General features: G+C 32.8%; 1 protein-coding gene across 5 annotated transcripts in view; it reads left to right on the forward strand.

Annotated features, from left to right (window-relative positions):
* The window catches only part of LOC108734196 (tenascin-R), a 190,977-nt gene that overhangs the window by 115,788 nt on the left and 61,046 nt on the right, over window positions 1-14,143 (forward strand). The window contains exon 1 of one of the 5 annotated variants that reach the window (XM_018465638.1): window positions 2,914-3,148. The exons of 2 other annotated variants lie outside the window; for them this stretch is intronic. The gene's annotated coding sequence lies outside the window, so the exon portion shown is untranslated. Of the gene's footprint in view, window positions 1-2,913; window positions 3,149-14,143 lie in introns of those variants that run through there. 2 more of the 5 variants (XM_018465637.1, XM_018465633.1) reach the window with 2 other exon arrangements.

Here is a 14,143-nt window from a genome sequence, read left to right on the forward strand (position 1 = left end):
TATTACGTTCTGTTATTTTAATTACTAATTGTTTTTCTTTCTTTGAGAATTTATTCAAATGATTCCCAAATTTGAATGTTGTTAGATCTGCTAATTCGTGACTTTTTCTTAACTATCAACTGATAAACAAATCAAAATGTAATTTTACCATTTTCTTTAAACAGTTTAAAGCCTAAAAACCTATAAAACGAGTTAATTTAATTTCTTTCAGTATTGCGACGTATTGTGGAAGCGTTTCACAAAATTCCTTACGGAAATGAATGTTTAACTTGATTTTATATCGCTTCAATCATAAATTTTATGGACTATAAACTCTTCTGCCACTGGGAGACCAAGTTAATGATTTCCTTTCACCATATTACCAACTCAAGTTACAGATCGTAAATAAATAACGACCATCTTTTCTATCAAATCTGTCGCAATATTACCGGATGTCTGATAAGGGATGGTGCCTGCGTTTTCCGGCGATTAACTACGAAAGGAAACGCCGACTAACTAACTAACATTACGGGAAATGCCGTAAGATGGCATCTACATTAAATCTAGCTTAATAATCAAAAGAAAAATTAACATTTTCACATGAATTATCTTTTATATTTTCTTGTGCGTGTCTTCTTTAATATTATTAATAAATAATTGATGTTTGTCTTTTCACAAAGTTTAAAATTCTATCAATAATTAAAATACAGTGTAAACTCTTTATAACGTCACTCGATTTAACGACCAACTCCTTAAAACGTCGAAATTGCTCGACTTTGGTTGGTTTACATTATATTCTATACAATATTACACTCTATATAGCGTCACGCTCACTCTATTTAACGACAACAATGCGGCATTATAAATCATTGAGCAGTACTTTCTAAGTTGCCGAAATAGATAAGAACTGCAGCTTTGTACGTTGTTCAAGAAGACGATCCTGTTCCTCCACCGAGCATCAAACAAGCACTTGATGCAGCGAAACTATTAAAAAAATACTGTTTATATAATCAAATTGATCCAGCACTATCTCAAGATATGAGTAAGATATGTAACAAAATACAATTAAAATATTGGAGCAGTAAAAAACATCAGACGAAGATAACAGGCTATACGCAATGTATGAATAATAATGTTCGTGTGCAAAATGCGTACTATATTGGTAAATGCATATTATTAGAGAACAGTAAAATAATATCTTTTATTTCTCTCCATTTAACGACCACTCTTTATAACGCCGAAAAATGTCCTTAAGTGTCGTTATATAGAGTTTACACTGTGGTTTTAATAAAATATACCGTCATTATTTGATTCATAAGTTGTCTAAGTATTTCAATTTAAAAGCTAAATTGCTGATGCCTTTACCTCCCTATCTCATACATATGCATTTTCGCATTCTCTGTATATTAGGTACATTTATTTTACGCTCTGATAATAAAAGATCTGGGTGAATTTAATAACTTTATTCATTATTAAATTCGCTTAGATTTAAGGATATTTAATTGAAATTTGGTTTAAAGTTATTCAACTGTAGGTAATTGAAAACTTAAATTTCCCCATGTAATAAGTACTAGATAATCCCTCTTAAAAAATACATACCTAAGTAATAGAAATCCTAGAATATTCCTGTCTAATAATAAAGATAATAATTTATTCGGGTTGACTTTGTACACAAAATATCTTCGTGCGTATTGTATTGGAAGGGATGATGTCTGAATAATTTAAACTAGCGGCAGTACAGTATATGAAGGCTAAAATATTGATTTTCATAATGGTAACTTTACTGTATTCCGTTTATAAAAACGAACAAATCAATGACATATTTTACTTTGTTCATTATGAAGCAATTTAGAAGTTAGGAGTAGTACTACTAAACTTCCAGGATAATAATTATCAATTGTAATTAAAGACTTGATTAGGTACATATTCTATGTCTTCGTAAATGTCAACTGATCAGTTAATCAAGTATTTAAAAATCAAGCCACAATTCATTCAGTTTTCTTGAGAACGTCTTGCACCACGAACCACAAAGCAAAGCTTTGGTCTTATTGTTCACATCTATTCCACTGTAAAACGTTAATAGACAAGAATATTGCGTCTCTAGAATTACTTTCCGATAAAGAATATATTTTTTTATTTATTTAATTGTATATATGACACAATAAAAAACCGCTTCCTATTATTAAAAAATGTTCCGCAACCTAAGCACTGAAAAATCTATTGAACTGATATTGTATGAATATGATCTTTTCGATGATGAAGTTATTAATTTCCATTATTTTTTGTGATTTGAAAAAAAAAAACAGTATTATGTCAAATTAATGACCTGATTAACTGTTCCAGCAAAATCACGCTCTATAAATCAAAGTTCGTAGACATTGTTGACATTTTTGTCAGCTCATACAGGCATATTGTCGATGTTGATGATGAAACATGTACATTTACTCAATATTCCCTTGTTTTTACCTTTTTCGTTTCACATTAATGAGATATTGTTGCCCATTTTTACCAGCTTTTAGAGTGCCATATATTTTGGGTTTACATTAGGTTATGGTAAGAAATTCGTAATTGGTTTGTGTAGAGTGTAATGTTCCAATATAGGAATCCCTGATTAATTTGTGCGAAGAGATATGCACCTTGGGTTTAGGTTAGGTTACAGTGGAAAATGGATTGCCTGATTATCGTATGTACTGTTGTGAGGTCACCAAGATACACTAGGTGTACGAGATGTGGAGGGGTTCAAGTAATACTCTGTAACATTCGGAAAAGCCAAATATGATAAACAGTTGTATTGTTGATTATTCCGAAATGAAAAACGTGAGTGTGGTAGGTTACCGTCGGTTATTCGAACGAGCGTCTTGACGTCACAGGAGACGCAGGCGTGTAGAAAATCGGGATGCATCATCTGTGTGAAGCACGTCGCGTCGACGCTACCGACGCCTGGACGGTGCGACGCACCAGTCATTGCGTGTCAAGTGAACGATGAGACACGTGTTTGATGATAACAAGTGAGACGCGGTATATTTTGAAAAACTGATGCGGCACGTAGATAAATCGAAATGCCCGACGTTTAACAGCACCATGATACTGTAAAAATTGACGTTTTTACAGGCCCTTTGTATTTGTAGTCTTTTACCGGAGCAACTGGTCAATTTTTTTCTGTTTGTAGGTAAGTGAAGTAATGCTGTTGTTTGTTTGTAACAAGCTTCTCTATTCGATTAATCGACATTTGATTTAGGTAATGATCGAAATTAAACCTCAAACTAAAGTGAACTAGATAAAATTAATTGATTGTTTAATTCAAAAGCAAAAATGAAAACGAAACTATCCATAAGGCTCTTTTTAAATTGGCAATTGCATTTTTTGAAAAACATATGTTGTAAAATAATAACAATTCATTATTCTTCATTGTCTTTAATGCAGTTTCTTAAACATAGGAGATTATTTATGTCAAATATAAAATATTAATGTGAAAATTAATTTTAATTTTCAATCCCACTACAAACTACCTCTAATTAATGAGCGAAAAAAGGTAGTTGAGGTAGTTTGTAGTGGGATTAAAAATTAAAATGAATTCTCACATTAATATTTGATATTAACCCTTATTAAATGTCAATGTGTTTCATGTTTATAATAACATATAAATTCTACACCCTATAGTTCCCTAATCAACCTGGGGACATTTTCCTGTAATTTGTTTTGTATTCAAACATATTTATTTACCCAAAAAGAATGCATTATTCACAAGGAAGTATCCTCTATTTTTTTAATGTCCGTAGGACTTGACAATGAACCAAAAAGGTTTTCCATGTTCTTTGTTAGAAGGACAATGTGCTGAAAAAGTGATTTGCGTGTCGCGGACACAAAGTCTTTCTCTTTCAATCGAAATTGTACAGTAGAATTGTTAAACATTTACTGAAGTTTTTTTCTATACATTTTTATTATTGGTTCATAGTAAGCGTTAGTATCTAGATATTAGACTAGCAACTAATTTTCAATGATACAAATAAAGTAGTAGATACGTAACTGTTTAATAAATATTGTATGCATTTAATATTTATTTATATCTACATATTTAATTTATCGTTTTCCCCTTGAAGTTGGCTTATTGAAAGAAATCTTTGCTATTCTGTCCTTTGTCCTTTTTTTGGTTTATAATATAATTAATAACAAATCATCCTTTTCTTAACAGTAAGACAATTAACTTTAAGTCCGGACTGTTCGGAAATTCTACATTTATCAATCTTTCATTAGCTTGATTAAGAAACACTTTCTTTGAAAATAATTTATGTATGTTTTTCCTTTTCTGGCTTGGCTAAGGATCAAGATTAAGCACGCAATAAAATGCTCTCGACGATTGCCCGTAGTGTATACACAGCAAAAGGTAATTTTCTAAACTTTCGACACCCTGCTGATTGGTTCCTTCCGCTAGTTGACAGAAAACTTCCGGATAAAAATCAATTATGTATCCAATTCTATTAAGACCACTGATAAACTGTCGTTGTACAGGATGTTTCTGGAATAAGTTTCCGATAATGACAACTAGGAAGGAATAGTAGGAATATAAAGCAGATAGCTCAGGGTCGAGTCGCCTTCAATGAAAATAAATCACTTCTATGCTCGCGAACGGTTAATTTAAAAATTCGAGAAGGGTTGTTAAAGGTGTATGTTTGGAGCGCGACGCTGTACGGGTGCGAAACATAGACGGTGGGCGCTGCGGAAAAGAAAATGTTAGAAGCGTTCGAAATGTGGTGTTACAGGTGAATGATGAGGATACCGTGGATAGAGTAGGTTAGAAATTAAGAGATATTAGAAAGAATAGAAGAAAAGGGGACTCTATGGAAGTCAATAAGAAATAGGCGAGATAGGTTAGTAGGACACGATCTCAGGGATGAAGGGCTAGTCAGAGACGTATTAGAGACAGAAACAAGAGTTAGGAGGGGTAGAGATAGACCTAGATTAGATTACTGTTTGCAAATAGTTAAGGATATGGGATGTTCTAGTTTTAGGGAAATGCGAAGATTAGCTCAAGATAAGAGTGGAGAAGTCCAACCATTCTTAGGACTGACGACCTTATGATAATAAGTGACAAATAGATGCAATCAGGAATCGCTTGGTGGGTGCAGTAATGTGTTTAGAGGACAAAAAAATTGTAAGAAAACCACAACAAGCTACAATTCCTGAGCGTGATTGCGATAAGGACTGATCAGCTACACATAGGTGAAATGTAAACTAAACAAAGCCGGTTGTCCAACGCCTAAAGTAAACAAAAACAGCAACCTGCTGCTTACCTATCGGTGTATAAAATTGTTTGAAAAACGGTGAACTCTCTGGTCAGGAGGCACTTAATTAATTTTCTTGGTTTAGAAAGCCATATCACCTTCTACAAGACCTCCACTCTGTATAGGTATATTCATAGTCGAAACACATTTCAATTACTATTTTGAAAAACTGCAGTTAACTAAATAATTGTAAAGGGGCAGTAGTTCATTTGTATATTAATTAAAATAACGTCATTGTGAATGATGTAATTTCCGTTTCTACACATACTATGCATTTCGTTATTAATTTCCGAAATTCCGCCCCTTGTGATCTTCATGCTGTTCTAGCTGACTTATTTTTAACAAACATGAAATAAAATCGTTTTGTTTTCCTGTTTTGCTCATTTAGTTCAAGTTGATACAATGGACTTTATGGTTTTCGTGTCGCAGTGTAATTACCGCCCCTGATGTCTAGAATGCAAGAGCTTTTTACTTGTATTTTCTATGAAATGCGGGTTAAATACGATGAGCGGAAATGCAAAAGGGGCAATTTCCTTCGATGCATAACGGAGCACTTTATCTTCATTTATTTTTTAATTTGCAAAGCGAAAGTTCCTATTTTATTACTCAACAATTTACTTCAACGATGATTAGAATAAATTTGCTCATAAATTTTTATCAAAAGTTAAACATAAGAAAGAATTTCAGTAAAGAAAATGCCAGCATCTTACCAATAAAAAATATTTGTTCATCGTCATCACAAGTCCTAGGAATGGTTGGACACGCACCTCGACTCTTTCCTATCCTGAGCTAATCTTCGCATTTCCCTAAAACTAGAACATTCCTACATCCTTAACTACTTGTTAACAGTAAATTAACACAGAAGTGACTTCTTTTTATTGAAGGAGCTGTCCTCTGTTTTATACCTCTACTGAGTTATCTGACTTCCTAGATACCGAAAATCAGCTACTCCCTCTAATTTTTCGTCTCTCCCTTTATATTCGCTCTTTCCTTACTTTTTCTTCCCTTGGATACTAATATTTTTCTTTTACTTTTATTAATTTTGATACGACACTATTTTGTCAATACCGCGTCCATTTTATTTAAATCTATCTCTAGGTCCTCCTTACTAGATGTTAATACTGCTATATCATCTGTAAATCTAAGCATACTAAACTTTCGCCCCTCTATATCTATCCCTACAGTTGTCCTGTCTTTAATGATGTTCATCGCGCCTTCGATGTATCGATTAAAAACTAGCGGTGACAGTGTGCATCCTTGACTTCCTTCCTAATATTTACTTCTCTACATTGCTGCTCAAACTCAGAATTTGTTATAAATTATTTTTAAAAACGCGATACAAATTATTTCATCCATATCACCAAAGAGATCAACCCAGCGACTTAGTAGAACGTTTGGTATACAGAAATAGGGAGAACACCCCCAGCTGCTTGATTCCAGGTGGTCCGCCTGTTCTGTTTAAGCTTCTTCTATGGTTTCATTTATTAAGCAAATGCTGGAGCAGTAAAACTTCACAGATATCTTCACCTTTTTTATTTCTGTTTCTTCTGAACCTAAATCCACCCATTCCTAATCTAATTCCTGAAAAAGAGACTGAAGAGAGTCATCCACCTTAACCTCCGGCTTTGCAAAAAAGTGTAGGTCGGAATGCTTGCTCGCCTACCAGAGTTAGTTACTGAAAATAATAAAACACGTTGTAAACTGTAGATCTATTATATTTTTTATTATTTTATTTAACGAAAGCGGACTATATTTTCTACAGCAATTTAAGCTGTGTATTTTCGACTGGAATTCCGAACGAGAACTAGGCTAAAACCCTTGGGTAATAATACACCTTAAGCACGAGAAATGTGAGCTGCTGACCTTTTAAGAGTTCTTCTATGATGCTGATTAGGGGCTCGAAAATAGCACCACGGATCGCTTAGCCTCAAACTACTCATCACCATAAACGAAAATTATTTCGTTTATTCTCCCATTCGGGATACGCTAATAACTTCTAATTTTACCACCGCTATTCCAAACGCTTCTTGAATGTTCAGAAGGTGATACTTCAAAGGTAGAAAAGTACCTACCCGAAACTTTTTCTGTATAGTGATCAAACTAAAATAAAATTTGACAAAAGATAGCAAACGACTTTCAAGAAAATTAAATTAAATGATTCGGGGTACACGGAAAAGCAACGAACAAATGGGATAAATTGTGAATATTGCTTTAATATTTAGGTAAATTTCCCTTTTTCATTTTCTCCGTGTAGTTGCAGGGACTTTCTTCGATTATCAGTAATTTGTTTGAACGTGACCTCAAGGTCGTCGCTAGAAGAAATGGTTCTTTCTTTTGAAATTCTTCTAATAGGTACTTTTACTAATTTTGCCTTTAAACATTCAATTGTACACCGAAACGTATTGGTTTTCGGTCAATTTCATTAGGAACCGGTAAGTTATTTGACTATACGTCATCTCCAATTTTTGCTACCTATTACATTTTGCATTGTAATTAGGTAATTACAATCCAATTGTATCCAAAAATAAACTCCCAACATTTAGAAGAATCTTGAAAACAAAATGTAGAAATATATATGTATAAACCTCCTTGACTAACCCCAATCTATCAAAGCGAAAACATGGAACAAGCTGCGAAAACAAGACCACGCAGTGTATTGTATTTTATTAGCCACTCAACCAATGGGGCGCGCCACCGTAAGGGGTGCTAGATTATTTCAAATCAACGAAATGCAGCGAAGCACTTAAGTCTGAAATGATTATGTATACAACACCATTAATTATTGAAATTTTGAATTACTCTAATTGAAGTACTTTCTTGTTATAGGTACCTAACTAAAAGAACATGTAAAACTTCAAGTTTTTATTAGTTTGTTCCACTTCTTTCTGTTTGACATAAAATTTACACTGTTGGAAAACATTTGTTTGTTTAATGTGTCATTTTCATTTTGTGTAGTAAGTAGGGTGGAATGGGGCTGTCTTTTATGTCATTATACAAACAAAAAGGACTCTCACAACTGCTGCAAACATATTTACCATATGTGCAGTATGCAGGAAGTATTGCAGTTTAAAACATGTTGAAACTTTAGACAGCAGGGTGGCATCATCTTTTGAAAAATACGACGCGATATAGGAAAATTTATACGAATTTTCCTTCAGTCATCTTTTTGTATAAATAATAAATTAATATAAGTGCAATTTAAAGTACACCTCATCTCTTTCCTATCCTGAGCTAATCTTCGCATTTCCCTAAAACTCGAATAACCCATATCCTTAACTATTTGCGAACAGTAATCTAACCTAGCTCTTCCTTTAAGCCTTCTAACTCCCGTTTCTGCCTCTAATATGTCCCTGACTAGACCTTTACGCCTGAGAGGCTATTCTAACAACCTATTTCGCCTATTTCTTATTGACTTCCATAATGTCCTCTGTTCTCTTATTCCTTCTAATACCTCTTCATTTCTAACCTTCTCTATCCACGTTCTATCATTCGCCTGTAACACCACATTTCGAACGCTTTTAACCTTTTCCACCGCGCTCACTGTCCATGTTTCCCCCTACTATCGCGTATTTTTAAAAATATAATACCACCCTCTCATGATTGCATATATGTAATAGAATATCCCTATATTTCTCAATTCGCCTGTACTGAAGCACAAAAGTTTACTTGCAATTGCACAATCTTTAAAAGATTTGGTCGGTACCTGACGGTTATTTCTCGTCCCTGTAAGAGCCTTCCGTGAAAACATCTAATGAGCTAAATGCACTTTACGATTAGAGTGAAAGCACTCAGCTCTATTCATGGTTCACATAATCAGCAAAACGCCACTTTAAAATTAGATTTATGTATGTAGTTGATAAAAGTGCATATATGTAAACGGTCTGATCGTAAAACTTTTAAACAGGAATTGTTTCAGAGTCCTTTAAAAGTAAAGTCATATTTATCTAAGCACTTAACTTCTTCAAGTGCCCAAAATGTTTAAAAATGTATGAAAGGTTTTATTTATACTCTCAGAACAAGGCCAATACCTAGTTAAATTGAAGAAGGAACTTTACGAAATAACTAAAAGTTTATTTGTCTGTCTGTTATTATATAAAACGCAGACACTACGGAATTGACATTATTTCACTATATTTATGATTATCATTATCGCTATATAATCATTATCATCATAAGGTCGTTAGTCTTAAAAGTGGTTGGTCACGTACTTCTACATTATCCTATCATGAGCTAAACTTCGCATTTCCCTTATAGTAAAACTCGCACATCCTTTACTATTTATACACAATAATCTAATCTAGGACTACCTCTACTTCCATCAACTCCTCTTACCGCTTCTAAGAGGTCCCTAACTAGTCCTTGATGCCTGAGAGATGTCGTACCAACCTATCTCGTCTAGTTCTTATTGATTTTCATAGTAGTTATAATCGTTTTAAGAAAAATTAGAAAATTAAAGTAGTTTTCCGGGTTCTAAATAACAATTTGAACGAAATGGGTTAAATAAAATTGTATTTATGGTCAGACTACCTGCCACTTAGTGTACTATCCCTGAAAACATACAAATTCTGGAAAAAGAATTAAATTAAACTTATCCTTAAATCACTGAACTCTTGCTTTGCCATAAAACCTGTTATTCAATAGAAACATGTTGAACCTAATGTAAAGTGTATAATAAAACATCAATAGTCACACAACATGTGGATATGTAGGGCTTCGTTGTAGTAGAATTTATAAGCAGTATTAATAGGAAATAAATTTTTAATCACATTGTTTTAAATCAACGATTTCAAACTTGAACTAATACTTTCACATCTCAGTGATTCGTAAACTTAAAAAATGAGGAAATCTTAAAGTGTAATACACAAATAATTTAATTTTGTTACAACTCTATCGAAGCTTTTACATTTAATTGAATAAAGTTAATTATCTCATTACCGTTCTTATTCAGATTTACGTCATATCAATTGTTCATCTAATTGTAATAAGAGCTTTCAAATATCTGTTGCTGTTGTAAGTAAGAGGAAAGAACTGTTCGTAATAATACAATTTCTAGAGAAATTTCCCCATCTAAGCAACCGGGAGTACCTCTGTTGATAGAATTACCCCGACGAATCCTGGTTGAAACGCATTATCCAGAATTGAACAGTCCGAGAGTAACCAAAACTCATTTATCTTGAATCCTATTACTACAAATAACACAAATACAATATGGAAACAAAATCGTACTTTTGTGAACTAACTTCTACATAGGTACTCTTGGGTAATTCCTAAATTATATTTCAGAAAAACTGACAAAATGTACCCAAAACCATCATTTCTCTGTCGACATTCAGATGAGACTTTTTCATGTTTCTATTTATCCCACATGTTTTCTGTCTACCCTACGTTTTTACCTCTAATCCAATTTTTATTTTATGTTAACAGTATCTTAGGTTAGCACTAGTAATATTTTCATTTGTTCTATATCTGTAGCGCTTTTTCTACCCTGATTTATCTAAAAACATCTAACTTCTTCTATATTATCGTCTCCTATTTTTATATTAGTTCTAGCCGTCCATTTACTTTTGTTTTATTTTTGTTAATTTTAATGTGATCATACTCTTCTATCAATGCCGCTTCCACTTTATTTAAAGCTAACCCTAACTTTTTCTTGCTATTCCCTAATAGTGCTACATTATCCACAAAATTAAGCATGCCAATCTTTTGTCTCTGTACCTATGTCTATCCCTAAAACTGTTCTGTCCTTAATATTATTAATGATTGTTTTGTGCGTAGATTTATTTTTGATTTGTCACGCACAGTTCACACGCCGAATTAACTTTGTGTGAAGTTATTAAAATTTCAAGAGTTAACTTAAAATTATTTATTAACATGTATATACAGGTACGATATTATTAANACAGTACAGGTGAAGATGCACCTGTATTTATAATTTAAATTGGCTGATACTGCAATCTGTGCGAAACACGCCATACCTCGCGTGGCGTGACATCTTGCGATGCGTGGCGTGATTCTGTTATGGGAACACGTGTTATCTTGGATAACTTGGGTACATGTCATAAACCTTCATTTATTAGGCTGTTCGGCAAATTCTGAAAAATATTTGTACCTAAATATAGTTTGGTCGAAACAACGATATCTTTGCTATACAAATTAAGAAGTGTGGTGTTGCTCAAATTAGGTATACAAAAACTATTCTAAGGTATGGGATAAAAAACAAAGACACTATCAATAGCCCATAAACATTATTTTTAGAAAACCCTTAATAAGTTGTTTTGTAACGAAAATAACAATTAACATTGTAAGGTCCTTATGAATTTCAAATTAAAATATTTCGTGTCGATTGTCCCAAAAACGCAACAAAGATCCTTATCTTAAAACAGTAAATGTTTTATAACACCATAAGAAATACCGATCGTATTTTCAAGAACTGTTTAATGAGACCATCAAAAGTAATTAGATCCCTTAATAACAATTGCAGCTCATTGTGGGAAACCAATGACAAATCAATAAACCAATTTCGTTGGAAGTTAAGGAAACCGAACATAAACTTTATTAGAGGCATCTTTCGTCAAAATGTTACCCGTAGCTTTCATAAAGTTTGCTCGAATATTAATTTCTAATTGAAAATGCATGCCGGTTCCTATGTATGTGAAAGCACTGTAGTCTGAAAGCTCAGCGTAGTCGTGAAGTCGGTCCCTATCCTAACTCCTAACCGTTTAGCTAGGATACGACAGTTAAGTGCTTGTATTCGCAGTTTGATTAGTCGTGGCAAGTTTCCGGTGTAATAAGCGTCGCCAAAACTCCAACCTAACTCAATAGACTGTTTCCTTTCAAGAATTATGTTTTCGCAAGAAGGTTCACACAAATAGTACATTTGTAATTAGTTTAACTTCTTACATTTATTCAGAGGTAAATAAAGGAAAAATCGGCAACTTTTATCATTTTTTACTGGAAAAAGTTACATGTTAAAATCATTAACGTACTTTTCGTTTTACATTTAAATTTTATTATAAACATGATATTGCAATATGAATCCTCACGCACGAAGCCCCTTTTGGAAGTTTAATCATTAACAAAGTTTGGCAATGTAGTTACGCCTTACTTCCGTAGTCCTTTTCTTAATAAATAGCCACCTGAGGCACGTTCTCGTGTTAATCCTACCATTTCGAATTTACGATTAAAAGCACATCCTAGTTGTCCTTTCAAGTGCGTAATAAACTCAATTCACAGTTAAATAATAAAACAGCCCTTCCATGATAACGATCTACTTACTTTTGTAATTTATTACGGTGGAGCGAACACTTTTCGAATTATGCCGAAAGCTTTTCATAGATTATAGATTATCATCACCACAGTGCGTAGATATTAAACTCAAGTTTTTTTTTTAACCTTAATTACCCAATCTTTTTTTCTCCTACATACTATAATTATTAAACACAACATTTAATGATTGGTTTTTGTTAAGCATTAAGAAAATAGAATGTTACAAACTTGCCCAAAAAAACACCGTTTTATGTCGTATGTGAATGCTCTCTCATCTATCCAATTGAAATTAAAATTACGTGGAGTTGTCTGACCTGTTGAAATTTTTAAATAATTACCTACCTTCCACTTTTCCCTGAGGTTAAGTGTGTTCACTTGAACTAACGAACTTACATCCGTACTTTTAATACCTTAGTCCCGATTCCTCTGCTAGGTTGTCAGGGAAAAGAGTTTTAAAAGGACTGACAGTAATTTGCATATTTAAACCCATTTTTACTCATCACTCTCTGAACATGCTTATTTTGCAAAAACTAAATTCTGTTAGCTGATTTTGCTATTTTATAGTACTTACTCTCAGTTTCTAATCATACTTCAAAATTGTACAATCCGCATTATTTTTGTAGGTATTTTTGTAAATTAATTAATATGGGTTGTCTACTAAACAGTCAAAATTTTGACTAATGCCAGAAATTACAGTAGCAATTAACTTCTGTTTCGTCAGTTTTATTATTCGTGATTATGACAAGTGGTTTATGTTGACACAGAATATAATCAGAAACAGAAAACCAACGACAATTTTGACATTCTACCCCTGTATTCAATGCATATTCATCCCCATATGCAATGCAATGTAAATACCTGTAATGGTCACTGAAACATTCTCGTGGAAAACTAAAATATATACGAGAAAACTTCACTTCAGTGTATACAACAAATTATTACAAAAATTATACTAAATTTTCATTGTAAAAGTTGTAAGATTGTTTTTTGTAACTTGATTTTGTTCTCAAAAAAGTTTAGACGCTGAAAGGACGGAAGCAAAAATGTAATCTAAGTTTAAACATCCAAAAATACTTCCCTTTAAAAGGCAATAACAGGGAAGTTTTGTTCTCTTGGAAATGCTCCATCAGTATTTTATTTGTTCAACTCCAATTCTGCCTAAAAAATGGTGGTAGAATTTTACTCAAAATAACACAAGTTTAATAATATTTTTGATAATAAAATCATCACAAAAAACAACGAATTAATAGTAGTTTTACTGTCAGTTACACAACAGCTCTAATAATAAAGATACTATTTAGTATACATATAACAAAGTTGTTAAACTTCGTTGCTATGTAATTAATTAATTTTGGTTTACTGCATAGGTAATCTCTGTAATTAACCGCTGAAACAATAACGTACAATGTTCCACCCAGTTTAAAATATGCATACGCAGTAAACTTTAATTTTATAACTGATTTTAGGTTTAAACTTTAAACGGTTACGATTGTGAAACGAGTAAAACATCTCTGGTAGTCTTCGTTAGTCGTTTTATATAGGGTTGTTCGGAAAGTCATTTGGTTTTTTTTTGTGTAAATGAATGACAGTTTTCGTATAATAAACAAATACTTTAT

Source organism: Agrilus planipennis, unplaced genomic scaffold (assembly GCF_000699045.2).
Source record: "Agrilus planipennis isolate EAB-ADULT unplaced genomic scaffold, Apla_2.0 scaffold7, whole genome shotgun sequence".
NCBI classification, from domain to species: Eukaryota; Metazoa; Arthropoda; class Insecta; order Coleoptera; family Buprestidae; genus Agrilus; species Agrilus planipennis.